We start from the raw sequence: 16,809 nt of genomic DNA on the forward strand, positions 1-16,809 counted from the left end.
GTTTTGAAATGTTTTGGTAAGTGCAAAACTTTGTTAAAATCACCTTTGATGCCTATAATTTTGGGAGAAAACACATCCCTTGTAAATCAGTGAATCAATTTATCCTTACTTCCATTATAACGGATTTACAGAATGATTTAAGGAGAAAATACAGAAGCCCAAATTTGACAGTAGTGAAGACAAATGGACAAAAAAGGAAAGACAACAAAGAAAGCAAACAGATTATCTATGTGTATCTACACACATGAAACTTCATTACTGATGGGCAAAAGAATGTGCTGAAGAATTAAATGCTAGTATAAAAAAAATCAAATACAAAACCTTGAGATGTCCAAAGAAGTACTACATTTTTTCCAGTACTCAAGATAGCAGAGTACATTCCTACACAAATTAAAGTTTTCTTTTTTTCATCTAAAAAGCAGAAATCTCAGATAGTATCCAAATTCAGTTCACATTAAACCTAACACCATTATTCCATGTCTCCAGTTACACTCTTTCCCCACCTTTGATGGAGTTTAGTTTCAGATCTTTTTCCCCAAAGAAGACTGGAAGCACCAAAACACTTGTCCATTCAGTTGTCATTGCAAATCAACCTGTCACTTTCAGCCTCTAGCAATGCATTACTTCAATCCTGTTATCACACCAGTCTGAACCTTGGAGCTTATCAGATAAAAGAGGTCTAGAAAGGAATGTCATAGACTCTGTACCCCATGAAGTTAAGATAAAGGCAATTTTGCTATAAAGAGAGATTGTAGAGACAACTTCAGGAGCACAAGGATTATTTCTGCCTTACTGCATTGTAGAACTCAAGAATAACACCACATTGCATCAATTCAGGTATGATCAAAAGCTGCAACCGAGCATAAAAATCACAGAACTCAGCAGCCTTGGACATGTTGCTAAAATTGCAGATCACTAGACAAAAGCAATCTTAGTTAATTCTTAAATCAATTTCTGATTCTACTTGTTGCTATACCTTCCTCAACACAATATGAATACAATGTACAGTATAGCTATTTTAGTCTCTTACTATCAGTCTACTGCCTGTATCAAATACATGAATCTTAGAGGCTAGGAAAAGATGTGATTGCTAGCTGGTCTCTTTTACATTTTCTCTGTAATACAACAAATGATATGAGGACAGATTAATTTCTTGTCAAAGAACTGACAGTCATTTGCATGTAAGTCTGTGGAGTATGTTTTACTTTAAAAACCTGTGTTACTAAGTGTGACATTAGAACTAAAGAAATACAATTACATTGCCTCTCTCAGAGCCCCTTCCAATGTTTATCTGCCTGAAGGCAGGCATCATGTTACAGAAGCTGCACTGCTACTAGCCTCAGACTACCAATGGTAAAAGAAGTCATAGTACTTACCTCATCAGGGAAGAACATCAAGCCTAACCCTTCCATGTGAGATTATGTCACATTATATCCATGTGCAAAAAAATTCATTCTTGTCTAAGCCTCCAATGGTGTACCTATAGTTCAAAGTGGTAGAGACCCAACCCTTAATTACATTTTGTATTATATAATCACATTTAGGAGCAAAAACAAAAAAAAACAAAAAAAAAACACCACACTTCTAGTCTAGGAATATTCTTGAATTGCTTAAAGTACAGTGGCAACTTTTCCTCTCAGCAATTTATAGATCTTTCACACATATTTTCTCTCTAATAAGCTTCAAATCGTATCTGTTACAACCTCCAATCTCTAATATAGGGATACTGTAACATACAAGAAACATAAATTGGCCTTTGAAATACCTGTTAAACCAACATAGAATACAGTCAATACCAAGTTTCTGGGTGCACCTAAAGTTTATCAACACAGATTGAAAACTCAGCAGTGGCCAGAGGATTGGAAAAGATCAGTCTACATCCCAATCCCAAAGAAAGGCAGTGCCAAAGAATGCTCCAACTACCGTACAATTGCACTCATTTCACTCGCTAGCAAGATTATGCTCAAAATCCTACAAGGTAGGCTTCAGCAGTATGTGGACTGAGAACTCCCAGAAGTACAAGCTGGATTACGAAGGGGCAGAGGAACTAGAGACCAAATTGCTAACATGCGCTGGATTATGGAGAAAGCTAGAGAGTTCCACAAAAACATCTACTTCTGCTTCATTGAGTATGCAAAAGCCTGTGATTGTGTTGACCACAGCAATCTATGTCAAGTTCTTAAATAAATGGGAGTGCCTGACCACCTTATCCATCTCCTGAGAAATCTATATGTGGGACAGGAAGCAACAGTTAGAACTGGATATGGAACACCTTTTTGGTTCAAAATTGGGAAAGGAGTATGACAAGGTTGTATACTGTCTCCCTGCTTATTTAACTTATATGCAGAATACATCATGCGAAAGGCTGGAGTGAATCCCAAGCCAGAATTAAGATTGCCAGAAGAAATATCAACAAACTCCGATATGCAGATGATACCACTCTGATGGCAGAAGGTGAGGAGGAATTAAAGGACCTCTTAATGAGGGTGAGAGAAGAGAGCGTAAAACATGATCTGAAGCTCAACATCAAAAAAACTAAGATCATGGCCACTGGTCCTATCACCTCCTGGCAAATAGAAGGGGAAGATATGGAGGCAGTGACAGATTTTACTTTCTTGGGCTCCGTGATCACTACAGATGGTGACAGCAGCCACAAAATTGAAAGACCACTGCTTCTTGGGAAGAAAGCGATGACAAACCTAGACAGCATCTTAAAAAGCAGAGACGTCACCGTGCTGACAAAGGTCCGCATAGTCCAAGCTATGTTTTTTCCAGTAGCGATGTATGGAAGTGAAAGCTGGACCATAAAGAAGGCTGACCGCCGAAGAACTGATGCTTTTGAATCGTGGTGCTGAAGGAGACTCTTGAGAGTCCCCTGGACTGCAAGGAGAACAAACCTATCCATTTTGAAGGAAATCAACCCTGAGTGCTCCCTCGAAGGACAGATCCTGAAGCTGAGGCTCCAGTACTTTGGCCATCTCATGAGAAGAGAAGACTCCCTGGAAAAGACCCTGATGTTGAGAAAGTGTGAAGGAAAGAGGAGAAGAGGACGAGATGGATGGACAGTGTCATCGAAGCTACCAACATGAATTTGACCAAACTCCGGGAGGCGGTGGAAAACAGGAGGGCCTGGCATACTCATGAAGAGTTGGACATGACTTAACGACTAAACAACAAAAACGCTTAAGGAATCCATCTTCATGTTTGGACATGTACAGAAAGCACCATAATTAGTCTCCATTACTAAGAAACAGGGTTCTGAATTGTGTGGATAACCTCCACAAAGTCACTCTTCACCTAAGGAAAGTAATGTTTTCCAACAATCTTCCATCCCTGCATGGTTATTTTCCCTAGTTCGAGAACACCTGAACAGGGCTATTCATCAATCCAAAGTCTGTGTTACCTATGCAGAAAAGCAGCTTGACATTATAACATTAAAATTTTCAGGTACCCTCCCTATTAACAGGAGTCTGGCAGGTCTCAAAAGGCAAATATTAAGCTGTATAGTGACATTTCTTCATGCTGCAGATAGACCTCTTTACAGCAGTGTAGAGATAAATTCAGAAGTGCAGGTGCTCGTCATGGCAGTCCTCACAGCCAGCCAGCCATAGCAACAGCGTCGTCCAGATAGGCGGGGAATAAATAAATAAATAAATAAATAAATAAATAAATGAATGAATGAATGAATGAATGAATGAATGAACAAACAGAGTCCAAAATACAAGCAAGTGGATCAGTCTTCTTCAGTAAAAAAAAAGGAGCAGGCATTTTATAATATTAATGACTCTTAATAGCCCATTTAAGACCAAGCTACCAAGCTACCTTCACATATTTTTCAGCACAACAGGACAGTTTGCAACAACGGACTGTTCCTGGGAAAGCAGGATAACAACTATACTCAGAGAAAACAGGAAAACCAGGGGGCGGGGTTGCAGATGATGTCATACCCTACTCAAAACATGTCAAGGCTTTGACTCTGTGAGCCCTGGCTTCATTACATCACTGGTTTATATACATACACACACACACACATACACACGCACGAGGGATATATATACTGGTTTCTATTAATACTCTCCAAAAGGAGTAGATGAGAACAGTCTGAGATAATCTCATAATGTTCTGACTAGTCACATTAATTTTCCTAAATTGGTACAATTTCATGAACACTGCAACAAGCTTGGTTCCTCAAATATTTTTCCCTTCATTGCACTGAGAAGCAAGCATATACCACTGTATCACACTCATTCATTTTCTCACGAGGCTTCTTACTATTTATACAGATTTATATAAAAATACACCAAGACATACTCTGGCTTCCAAACTGGAAGCACTCACCACCCTGAACCTCTCAACAGAGTACCGTACATGTTAATACAAATGTTTCCAAGCCTTGGGTTGAAAATAATTTTTGTATCAAAACCTTTTCCTTATAATAACATTATGGGAATTCATTTATTTATTCATTTGGTTTGGTTTTAACAAGAGAATTGGAACTGTTGCACTGAATAGAGTATGCCACCAGCTGTGGGATGAGAGAAGCACACTGACTTGAATATCTCAACTTTTCCAAGAGTCTGGTAATCATTTACCAATACATCAACACAGGCCTATGAAGTATTCCATGTATTTTTTGAAATTTTCTCCAGAATATATATTCTCAACTGAGTTCAGTTTAAGAGTGACATTTTAATATAAGGTGACATTTTCTATGTGTCTTGTATAACATTACAGAAGTGTACACGTGGTTCACTTTTTGACCTTTTGTACTGTGCTGGCGATAGCTGCATCAGAACAAAAGGCTGTCTTTTTAATACCAACAAAGGATTTGTTAGAAGTTTAATGAATAATCTCATGAAGAAGTTTAGCCTCTGTGTACCTGGGGAGAAGCAACTCCAATGGCCTGCTCAGATCACGCCACATTCAACTGGGTCTGAGGCACAAGAGAATGACTGCAGGGTCATCTGTCTGAGCAGACCTGATAGTTTGGTACCATTATTTTCACATTGGTACTGTCATACTGTGTGGACACTATGCTTCCCATACTGCCACTAGGAGGTAGAATGGAAGCACCAGGGATACCTCCTAAGGGGGACAAACACCCCATCAATCATCAATTCCTATAGCTGCCTTGCACACTGATGGCAATATAATGAGGCACACTCAGATAAGGCAATTGTAGTGGCACAAATGAAATGGTCTCAATTCCCAATATTTTGAAGAGCTAGCTGTGTCTGAAAGAGAAACAAATTCTTTGGTATATATTGTGGTATGTTGACTGTTAAGGAACAGCACTTACAGAATCATCATCATAATTCAAGCACCAAGACAACTACTGGCACTTTGATGGAAGGGGAAATTACTGTTGGTTTGACCACAGCTCTGCAATTTTGCTATGGCCCTTAGTAAGCCTCACATTCCACAGAAATATATTCTGTTCCCTGTGACAGTAGCTTTGTCACAACAAACAATATTTGTTGTGTGCATGGGCAGCCTTAAATGCAGCATTAGAAATGGCCTATAATGGAAGCATTAGAGATGACCTATAATGGAAGTCAAAATCGCCTTGGTATTGAAGATATATGATTCTGGCAGCCTTTCACATCTAGGAATTAAGGCTTCCAAAGGAAAAACATGGCTTGTGGAAAAATGGAACCCTATGGAGCCTTAGAACCTGAAAGTGGTGGACAGGAAACTTTTAATGAGTTTAAATTAAATTCTTCAAAAAACAAAACAAAACAAAACAAAACAAAACACCCTCCAGTTTATGCAATGGATACTGTGTTTCTGTATCCATGATTCAAAGCACTAAGAAATGGCCTGATACTGTTGCAGTTTCATGTCTGCATTGCCAGCAGGAGAAAGGATGCCAAAATTTGCATAGCAAAGGGCAGCCTGGATGTTGACACACCCATATCAGCAATCAATATGGTCAATAGGATGTGGTCATCTACTAACAATATAGTTCCTTTTCTTTCTTTTTTTAAAGGCCTTTTTTTGAGGATCAGTATTTCAGCCCCCACAGCCTGGATTTTTTCCCCCAAAAATGGGTGGGGTCAAAACCATTACCTTTCAAAATACACAAGATTGTTTTTTCTAATTTATCTAATCTGCCTTAAATCTAGGGATGCTTAGAGTTGCCTATTTCTGAATGGAGGTAAAACAGTTTTATTTTTCAAAAATAGTAACTTAACAGCTCTTTACCCAAACTTCCCCAAATTAGTCACAGTACAAGAGCAGACAGTCTGCTACAACTGTCCCTAATTCAGTGTTAATCTGAAGCCCAGTTTCAATGTTTATACCTTTTTTGGGGGGCTGCCCCTATTTTAAGAATTGCCTTATATAAAATTTTGATTTGCTCTGCAAGCAGAAGGCTATTGCTGCACAAGATGTGGGTTACACCAATGCAAAGTTGTGGAACCAATATCTGCCCACTGTATAGTTAGTTGATTAATGTTGTCCTGCAGATAAGTCAAGCAGGCAAGCCAATGGTTTTCTTCACAGTTCCATCACTTCCTTCACTGTCCTCCCTATCCCACCTCCCTCTGAAATAACGCTGATACAGTCAGGATAAGGTATTATTGGTTTCATATAGAGCAGAGAAGTCAAGTAGGGACTGGGCCACATCAAGCAGCCCCATCTCTGATCCACATCCACCCAGTATATATGGGTGCCCACTGCTGGGAAGCACCCAAATATACTGCTGTCATAATACAGTGGACCCTCGACTTACAGATGGCTCGACTTACAGACTTCTCTGGCTGCAAAATTTAGATTCGACTTGCAGCTGGAGAATCGACTTACAGACCAGAAAAAAACCAAAATGGAACAAAAATAGAATAAAAACTGCCAGTTATGGGATTAATTGGTTTTCAATGTATTGTAGGTCAATGGAGACTCGACCTACAGACTTTTCGACTTGCAGCCACCGTTCCAATACGGATTAATTCCGTAAGTAGAGGGTCCACTGTACAAGCTTCCATGTAATTCAAAATCCAGATTATGCAGGATTATAAATTGCATGGGAAAACCCCGTGAGTCTCTACAGAGCACACCACATTGGTTCTCCAGTTACAATTCTGTGCTCCACCAATTTGATTTCATAATCAAATAATAATGTTGTCGTCGTCATCTTAGAACTGCTAAACTGGAGGGGACCTGGTGGATCTTCGAGCCCAGCCCCATCAGGGAGGCACAGTGGGGAATCAAACTTTACAAGCAACAATGCAGATATATATGCTCAGTTTCTCCTTGAGAAAACCAAGGTTAAGAGAGTGTCTGGCCCAAGGCAGCACACTGTATTTGATGGTCAAGCTGAACTCTGAACTCAGGTTTCCTTGGTTTTGATTACACTATATCAAATATTTCCACTGAAATACTTAAGTTTTGGGTGGGGTTTTTTTGCAAAATATAAAACCGTAGTATAATAAATACAAGTCAAATAACTGTGAGAAATCACAATCTATTTGAAAAAATGGAGAAAAAATAATCTATACAATCCATTGTTTTTCTAGAGAAAAACAGACAACAGTTTGAGAAGCTCAACATACAAATGCTAAGCATGCTTTAAGTAGAATAAGATGTACACTCACTCAAAAAGAACACTGACAAGAAACAATTCAACATATACTGGAACTAACACCCATATGCAGTATAGCTGGACTACACATGAAATTTGCTCAATACAGCCCCCATTTGTGTGTGTCAGTTGCCAGTCGTGGATTGTGCTACAAGGGTTTGCTCTCTTAAACACAACAAAACTTTTTACCTCATGTTTTGAGTAAAAGACAATGTTTCTTTTTTGGTTGTTTATTAGGATACCATACTACATCTGGCAGTATCTAGTTGTGATGCTGTCAGCGAACTCACGGTTTTCATTACAATACAATAAATCACTCAGGCTCACACCTAAGCCATGTAGTATTTTGCATCACAACAATGGAACACTGAGAAAGAAAGTTGTATATCCAAATTTCCTCCTCCTCTGCAAGTCACAAGCAGCAATATAAGACTCCTGTTCCAGGCTGGCTGGAGTTCTGGTGTGTTACGTGCAGTTAAGTCACAATCAACGTACAGCAACCCTAATAATGCTTTCAAGGTAAATGAGGTAATACAGAGTGGTCCCACCAGTTTCACCACCACCCTAGTGAGTTTTCCATGGCTGAGCAAGGATTTGAATCCAGATCTCCTGAGACCTACTCCATAACACATTCCAGTAGATCACTCTGGGCTACCCACAGAGTCCTGGAATGAAGTACCATTCAGGGTTTAGGGATACATTGTAACTCTTGGTGATGTTTCCCTACTGATATTTGATAGGAAGTCTTAATTCACAAATGCCGGAAGAGTTAAAGTTCTCTGACATCTAGTATTCCTTGTCCAGACAGTTAACACAACATAAACAAATATAAATCAAATAATTAATGATATGCATTATCCAAATATTTTCAGAGGTGGATTTTTTTAAAAGCAAAAAAGCGTGCTACTTATATACCATCCCATAGTGCTTCAAGCACTCTCTGGGTGGTTTACAAGTTAATTATGCAGGCTACACATTGCCCCCCCCCCCAGCAAGCTGGGTACTCATTTTACCGACCTCAGGAGGATAGAAGGCTGAGTCAACCTTGAGCCAGCTACCTGGGATTTGAACCCCAGGATGTGAGCAGTTTTGGCTGCAGTACAGCAGTTTAACCACTGCGCCACAAGGCTCCTTTTAGAAAAATAAATTAGGTAGCTCATTAAAATATCCAGATTACTGCAGATTTCTATAAACAGGTTCTTTATCTGTGAGGAACTAGCTAAGAAACTAAGTACATAGGTATAAACACAGTTATGTTTAGCTAACTCAAAGCTGTGGCAACTGATGTTTCAAATACAACAACTCCTGTTGCACAGTGTATCAAGGCTAGAGCAAAATACATATTGTACTGTACCCGCAAATCAATCCATTAACTGGAGAAACAGCTAGGTAATATAACAAGCATGCTCCGCCTCTTTTCACTTGTATTTTTGTCTGCTCTCAAATTTTTATGCTGCAATCCTGTACTACTTCATCAGGAAGAAGATCCACTGAATTCAGCCGGACTTACCTCTGAATACATGCACAGAAATACAATGTTCTAAGTGAAACAAAAAGACAAGATCTATTTATGTTCCACCACAGCAGAATGAATTCTCTCCTTGTCTTAAATGCTCTCTCCCAGGTTTCCAAGACAAGTACACTTTAGGATTTAATCAAAAACAAGACAAAATCCAACTCCCTTAATTACGTCGCCGCATGTTTTCTATCTCACAATACAAACTGATCTTCCAGGCAAGCAAACCATAACCCAGGAATGCCAGCTGCATGGAAACCACTTCTGTATGCTTGCCCTCCCTCTCCAGCTGCGGACCTCCTTGGGCCCACTCAACTGGCCCAGGCTCACAACATCACCTTTCCTTATCTAACACCACTCTGTATTCTCAAAGGCTTTCATGGCTAGGATCTGATGGTTGTTGTGGGTTTTTCAGGCTCTTTGACTGTGTTCTGAAAGTTGTCCTTCCTAATGTTTTGCCAGTCTCTGTGGCTGGCATCTTCAGAGGATAAGAGTCAGAACTCTGTCTGTGCTCTAGAGCAGCAGTCCCCAACCTTTTTGGGACCATGGAGTGGATCAGCCTCTTAGGAAAGCGGGGAGCGCTCACACAGAGAGAGACACACTCACGCTCTCCGGCGCATATGCAAAGGGGTGGGGAGCGCTCATGCCGGCGCTGGCACTCGTGCATGTGCACAAAGCAGCTGTGAGGCGGGGGGGAGGTCTGTCTTCATGTCCTGGTCCAGCTCAGGCCACGGACCAGCGCAGGGCCAAAGACCGGGGGTTGACGACCTCTGTTCTACATCACAGGCAGAGTTCTGACTCCAGTCCTCTGACGATGTTGGCCACAGAGACTGGCGAAATGTTAGGAAGAACAACCTTCAGAACACGGCCAAAGAGCCTGAAAAACCCACAACAACCATCACAACCACTCTCTTTATCGCGGCAGACAGGGGATGGGGAATGCAAGGATTTCAGGTGACCAAACCATCGGAAGGACTGAAATAAAAAATCGCAACACAAAGCAACCCCAGTTAGGTTCATTAACTTCTCAGTGACGTAAAGGGGACTTAGGTATGGGCTCAAGTTCACCTTTGCAAAAGGACTTAATCTGGATCGCATCGTGCCATGAGTTCTTCAGTCTTCACTATCTACCGCATTTCAAGTTAAATTCACGCCAACAAACTGTACAACTGACTCAACAACCGGAGCTTCGTAGCAATACAATAGATGAAAGGAAGGGAAAAAAAGGAAGGGGGTTGGGGAGCAAGTCACAAACTTATAATACAAAGAAGGGACCTTCTTGAAGAGCAGAACAACTCCACCTGGCCGACAAATAACCCGCTCGCAGTCACTGCCAATTGTTACTATTTGGATGAGTACAGCGCTGGAAACCAACTGACCGGGCAGGGGAGCAAACCCGGGCGGAAGCCGCGCCAAAACCCCTCACATTCCACAAAGCGAGGGCTGCGGTAGGCAATCGGGAGGAGGGGGGGCAGACCTCCCTTTCCCGAAAGCAAGTCATCGTAACGCCTACAACAAAAGCCGTTTTTCGCGGGCCAGCCACGTGGAGGGGCCCCTCAGCCCCCACGTTGCGGGGGGCCGAGGGGCGGCGTGGGTCTTTCCTTACCTTCCTGCCTCCGCGCCCCACACCGGCGCGCTGCCTCTCTCCGGTGAAACGACGGGCGGCACCCGCGGCCGCTGCTGGTGCCAAAGTCCCGGGACCCAATCCCCCTTCCGCCGTTGGAAGGGAGACGCCGCCTCCGTCGCGCCGGGCCAGGGAGAACTTCGGAGCTCGCCTTGCCAGTCCTCAAGTTCCCTTTCGGGCCGAGCGAGCGAGCGAGCAGGCGGCTCCCCCCGGCTTCTCCTTGCGCGACGGCCCGGCTTTCGCGCGCCCACCTCCAGCAGCCGCTTCTGCTCCGCGGGTGAACCGCGGCGCGCCTCTCTCCCCGCCCAGGCCTCGCCGGCCGCTCGCCTCTTGCCCCCGCCCTCCCCTCCGGATCGAGCGGGCAGGACGAGCAGGTCGCCAAGCAGGCGAGCTGGCCCAAAAACCTTCCTTCCCGGCTCGTCGAGGGAACTTGGGGGGCTTTGCCGGCCTCCGAGCGACCCCGATTAGAAGGATGCGGAGGGCAACTTGAGGAGGCGAGTTGTTCTGAGCCTTTTGCTCCAGCCTGGCGAGGCCACGGTGCCCACTCCCACCCTTTTTCTCTCCGCCAGGAGAACGCGTTGGTTTCTCTGTGTTTGTCTCTTGTAAAAGGTGTAGGAGCCAAGCTAGAGAAGTGGCCGTTCGAAGCCCCACAGACGACAGTTGCGCTTCCTTCCAGGTAAACACGCTCAGGACTGCAGGCTAAGCTGTCTAGTACTACAGTCAGTCTTCATCATCGTTACCACCTGGTGCCCTCTTCGCACACATAATGAAGCGACATTGGAAGTTACTTTATGCCATGGTCCAAGAGAGCATCTCTGAATTTTCAGTCAGGAACCTTCTGCAAACACAGGATGTGCCATATAACTGAGCTGCAGCCCTGGCATGATTTCATTTTCACATGGAGGAAACTGGGGAAAAGGCATTTGGGGGTGGTCTCCATGGGGAAGGCCACTTGGTCTAACTTCACCAGTGGTGTGAACTGAAAGCACATTCCCTCTACCAGCACTTGTAGTAGGAATGCTTTCCTGCCATTCATGTGTTTGAATGGTGTGGGAAGAGGTTGCCCATGTTTAGCACTAGGAAGCTCCTCCATGGGAGAACAAACTCTGATTGGGCTACAGTCCGTGGACAGTGAAATTCCATGTCCACACAGCAGTACGTGAAGAAACATTTTCACTGCAGGCAATGCAGAGCAGCTTTCCCACATGACCCTGTGATCTTCTTTGCATGTTCTTTGAACATGTCTTTGGGCATATGTATGGATATTACTGGAAATGAATAAGCGAGCTGAGCTTGCACCACGGTGAAGCTTCTCAGGAAAATACAGTTGCATTTTCTCCAGATTTGTTAATCAAAACCAAATGAGCCCTGCAAACAATTAGATGCTGTGGATGCCTTTCTGGAAGTGAACAGAAACCATGTGTAAGGCAGCCACTGCAGATCAAAATCCAGCACAAATTCTGCTCAGCTTTAGATTGGGTGGTAGCCTCACATATACTGCCATTGTAGCAATTCCACTGATGTTATTGAGACCTCTGCCCTGTTCAATGAGGAAGACTAAGCACCTCTTTTCCATAGTGTGAAATGATGTGATGCTTTGTTTTAAAATGGAGAATTAAGTATGTTCTCAGGGTGATAAATGAGGCAGGTAAAAAGGTAGAGACCAATTTGCTGAGAGACCAAAAAGGCACATTTACATAGATTTTAGTCTCACTCTGTATGGTAGACATCAGTAACTCTCAAGAAGTGGGGCATGCCCCACAGGGAACATATGATGTTTAATATTTTTATTATTTAATAGGAAATGGGGTGTGTGTGGACTATGCCTATTGCTTTTACACTGCGAGGCCCTTTTATCAATCTGTTATACTGTACTTATTTGCCCTTTAGCTTTCTTTATCTCTAAAGTAGATGGTAGAAATAGGATTTGTTGTGTGTGGATTGTGCCACAATTAAAATTCAACCAACAAAATCCACCACATCTCCAGGGCTATAAATGGACATTTTGTCCAGTGTTGGTACTAGACTAAATTCAGGGAAAGCAACACCCATTCTCCAGCTACTCCAATCCAGTGCCATGTTTCCAGTTAAATTTAAAATAAAATCAAGAGGAAGGTAGGTTGGTGGGAGGGGAAATGAGTTTTTGTGTTTTATCAAAAGGGAGTATGAATTTTAAAGGGCTATAGAATAAAACAACTAGTCTCAGGTTTCCTATGTGTTCAGATACTGGTCATTGACCCATTGCTCTAACTTCTCCGCTGCACTTGTTCAGCCATCCTCAGTAATAATATATGGTAGTCCAATATTACTACCCAGCTTTCAGATGGGGTAGGGTAAGAGGCCGAGGAATAATGGCTAATATAGCCTGTGTGGGGTATTTTTTTTTAAGTCTTGTATTCTAAAACTGTACATGGGATTTTTTTGATTGTTGAAGTGCTTTTTAACTCCAATTTAAAATGTGTTACAGCTCACGTGTTATACCTCAAATATCTCATTATGAAATATGCAATCCATTCCCTATTCTATATTATGAGTCAGTCTTTTTTTCTAAAACAAAATTGATACATGGTTCCAACAGTTTTTAGACTGAAGCCTCAATTTTATTTTACACTGGGTGCAAAATATGGTGTAATGGATAGAGTGACAGAGTAGGACTCGGGAGACCTGTGTTCAAATACCCTTGGTCTTTGAAAGTAACACTGATGAAACTACTTCTGAAATATCTCCTTTTTTCTGAAAGTCCTGTTGGGATCACTCTATGTTGGCTACAACATGGCAACACATAATACACATGTAGGTTTATGTATCAAATTTGTTTTAGGTGGAGTTAATGTTTCTATCTTGTGTTACATTATTTTGAGGGCACAGCACATTTATACTGTTATACAAGCTGTATACTCACTGCTTTACATTATAGCCAAGTGTCTTTCTTCAGCGTTGTCACATGAAAAGATATACTAAAATATTTATGAAATGTGAGGTGGTATACTCACTTCTGTGATATACTGTATATATTTCACATTACATATTTTTCACAATCTCTTTGCCCTAATAACTATGGTATCTGAAAGTGTGCATTAGACAAGGACATTGTGAAAAATATATATTGCAAAAAAATTGTATGAAGGTTATAACAAGCGAGTCTGGACTGAGAGCATGAGAAAGCGCATAACTAAAGCAAGTATTTCTGGTAATGATTCAAACTGTTATTTCAGTCATTATTTAAATCACTGTGATTTAATCAAATCCATCCTTCTCTTTGCCTCAAAGTAATTTTAAGTCTTGTACTGCCAGGATCAACTTCATTCTGTCATGAGCTATTTGACTTCTTTAAATTATATATTGCTCTTTTCCTTCCTTCTTGCTTGCTTTCTTAACTACAAAGTCAAAGGTGAGCCCCTTAAACAGAAGACCCTAATCTCTAAAGGAACATTAGGTGAGACGTTAAGCAGTTAATGTCTGAAGTAACATAGGAATCTCATTTTGCTCCTTGACAAAGGTTAGCCCCATCTACTATGGGAATGCAGTATCTCCTCCACCAGCCCCTACCCAAAGTAGAACCATGATCGATGAGGGAATAATGGCACAAAACATTTTAAAGCTGACTTATGCCTTAAAATGGTCTGCAAAACATTACCCATTATGCCCCCCACCCTTTTTTGCTATCATACCCAGTTTTCACATGACTTTTGAAGTGCAACTTCATTGTACTACAACTGATTACAGGTAAGTGCTTGGCCAATAACGTGTTCCTTTTAGCCTCTATAGTAACACTATAACCTGCCAAGTCAGCTTCTGGTGAGGTCACAGGTTCATAGGTTGGAATGAGATCACCCTAGCCTGAATGAGCCTTCTTGATCAATATCAAATCATCTCTAGAAATACTCTAGTGTGTAAATGGACTATTGTTATTGCATATTTGGTTTGGTTTTATTTATATACCCATTTTCTCCCTGTTTGGTTAAGAATACCAGAATGAGCTTGACAAAGGGCATAGGTCTCCACTATACTTTGTGGCCACTGTAACAGCTGTTTCCATCCTCCACCCATTCAGTTGTTATTCTTTCAAAATGTGTCTCTTACACCAGGCAGATGTACACTTGAAGGCCAAGTGAGTCAGCCCTTTGTGGGTTTGTTCTTTCCCAGCTGTTTCCTCTTCACATCACTTTTTAATGATAATTTTGCCAACAATACAAACAAAAATAAATGGGATTCAAAAAGTCAGTCATATTTTGCCATTAAGTGATTCTGTTTTTTCTTTCTTTTCAATTTCAGCCAGTGTTTACTGAAGTGTATTGCGAACTACAGGGAGTACGGAACCAAAATGTTAGCCCCGCTGACGCCAATGCACTGCAGTGGCAGAGACCTGAGCATGGCTGTAAATGACACACATTTAAATCCTTGCAAGACTGTACATACAAGAACATGAGAAGAGTCCGGCTGGATTAAGCCAGAGTCCTGTCATAGCCCAACACACCGTGTTACCTCAGGGTCCAAACATGTGCCACTGGAAACAGAAGGGTAACAGTGATCGGTATTTGAAGGCATGGTACCTCTGATCAAAGAAACATGAGGCCATCATGACATGTAGCCTGAATTCTTGTTAGTGTATGCCACAGGGATTGAGGCTGCTGATGGTGATCCAGTGGTGATTTTTTTTTTACTATTAAAAGCCCCCCCTTCCGAGGCTCATGAGGCTTGCCCAAAGCAAAAAGAGAGCCTTGATGGAGGGATATGAAGCTTTCTATTTACAGTGGACCCTCGACTTACAGACGGCTCGACTTACAGACTTTTCGAGTTACAGACTTCTCTGGCCACAAAATTTAGATTCAACTTGCAGCCGGAGAATCGACTTAGAGACCAGAAAAAAACCAAAATGGAACAAAAATAGAATAAAAACTGCCAGTTATGGGATTAATTGGTTTTCAATGCATTGTAGGTCAATGGAGATTCGACCTACAGACTTTTCGACTTGCAGCCACCATTCCAATACGGATTAATTCCGTAAGTAGAGGGTCCACTGTATTTAGATTAAATATTGCCAGCAACAAATGATGACATCATCTGGCTTATGCAGCATAACATTGAAAAGCAGGATTTTGACCCGTGTTAAAGAAGCTCTATAGTAACATGACAATTACAGAGTCTTACTCTTAATATCTTAGGAAATAGACCTGATCCACAAAAACTCATATTAAAATACAAAAGTTAATATTTAAGATGCCACAACATTTTTGTCTCTTTTTTATTTTGTTTTTGTTTGCTCATTTCTCTGATAAAGAAGCTCTCTCTTTGGCAGCAGAATGCCGTTTACCTTCACACCGAAGTGGTACCTGTTTATCTACTTGCATTTTTGCTTTTTTCATGCTTTCAAACCGCTAGGTTGGCAGGAGCTGGGACAAGCGACAGGGGCTCACTCCGTCACATGGATTTGATGTTACGACTGCAGGTCTTCTGACCTTGCAGCACAGAGGCTTCAGCAGTTTAACCCACAGTACACAAAAGCTTATGCCAAATAAAACTTATTAATTTTCAAGTTCCATGGACTCTTTATTTTTACTACAACAGACTAGAATGGCTTTGGGGCTATTACGTGCTATCATGTTGCTTCCGGGTTATGGTGATCATACCAGGTGTTTTGAGGTGTGTTAGATGTTCAAGGAGTGGTTTACCATTGCCACTCCCTAGTTAGTTTCTGTAGTCAAGTGGAGATGTAAAGTCATGCACTCTATCACTACACCTCCCTGGGTCCAACACACAGGTCTATCCCTTTTTAAAAAATGAGCTGTGTGAATGAAAAGTGAAATCAGACTTCCTGTGACTCCTACACTATTGTTTTTCTTTAGAAGAATAAAGAATGTATGGCCCTTCAAAATGTTATTGGAATGTAGCCCACAACTGAGCTGTAATCCATCAGTACTTCAAGGGTACCAGGTTCCTTTACATCTGCTCTAAAACTTAGTTACCTTACTCTGCCAGCCTTAACTACCAGGAGTATATACCCTGACTTCTTTTGTTACACAAATTCTGATGTGAAGTACTACAGCAGCTTGTGGACAGAAGAAGAACAATAGATATGCATGTCACAGG

The 16,809-nt window shown here is 41.7% G+C and overlaps 1 protein-coding gene and 1 long non-coding RNA gene across 8 annotated transcripts in view; one reads left to right on the top strand and one right to left on the bottom strand.

Moving 5' to 3' along the window:
• Window positions 1-16,809, bottom strand: part of TNS3 (tensin 3) — a 301,059-nt gene that overhangs the window by 241,675 nt on the left and 42,575 nt on the right. The window contains exon 1 of one of the 7 annotated variants that reach the window (XM_078377582.1): window positions 10,702-11,294. The exons of 5 other annotated variants lie outside the window; for them this stretch is intronic. The gene's annotated coding sequence lies outside the window, so the exon portion shown is untranslated. Of the gene's footprint in view, window positions 1-10,701; window positions 11,295-16,809 lie in introns of those variants that run through there. One more of the 7 variants, XM_020811233.3, reaches the window with a different exon arrangement.
• On the top strand, window positions 11,273-15,053 carry LOC140708364 (uncharacterized). Its single transcript, XR_012088489.2, has 2 exons — window positions 11,273-11,395; window positions 14,995-15,053. It is a non-coding gene; the product is annotated as an uncharacterized LOC140708364 (long non-coding RNA).

Source organism: Pogona vitticeps, chromosome 6 (assembly GCF_051106095.1).
Source record: "Pogona vitticeps strain Pit_001003342236 chromosome 6, PviZW2.1, whole genome shotgun sequence".
NCBI classification, from domain to species: Eukaryota; Metazoa; Chordata; class Lepidosauria; order Squamata; family Agamidae; genus Pogona; species Pogona vitticeps.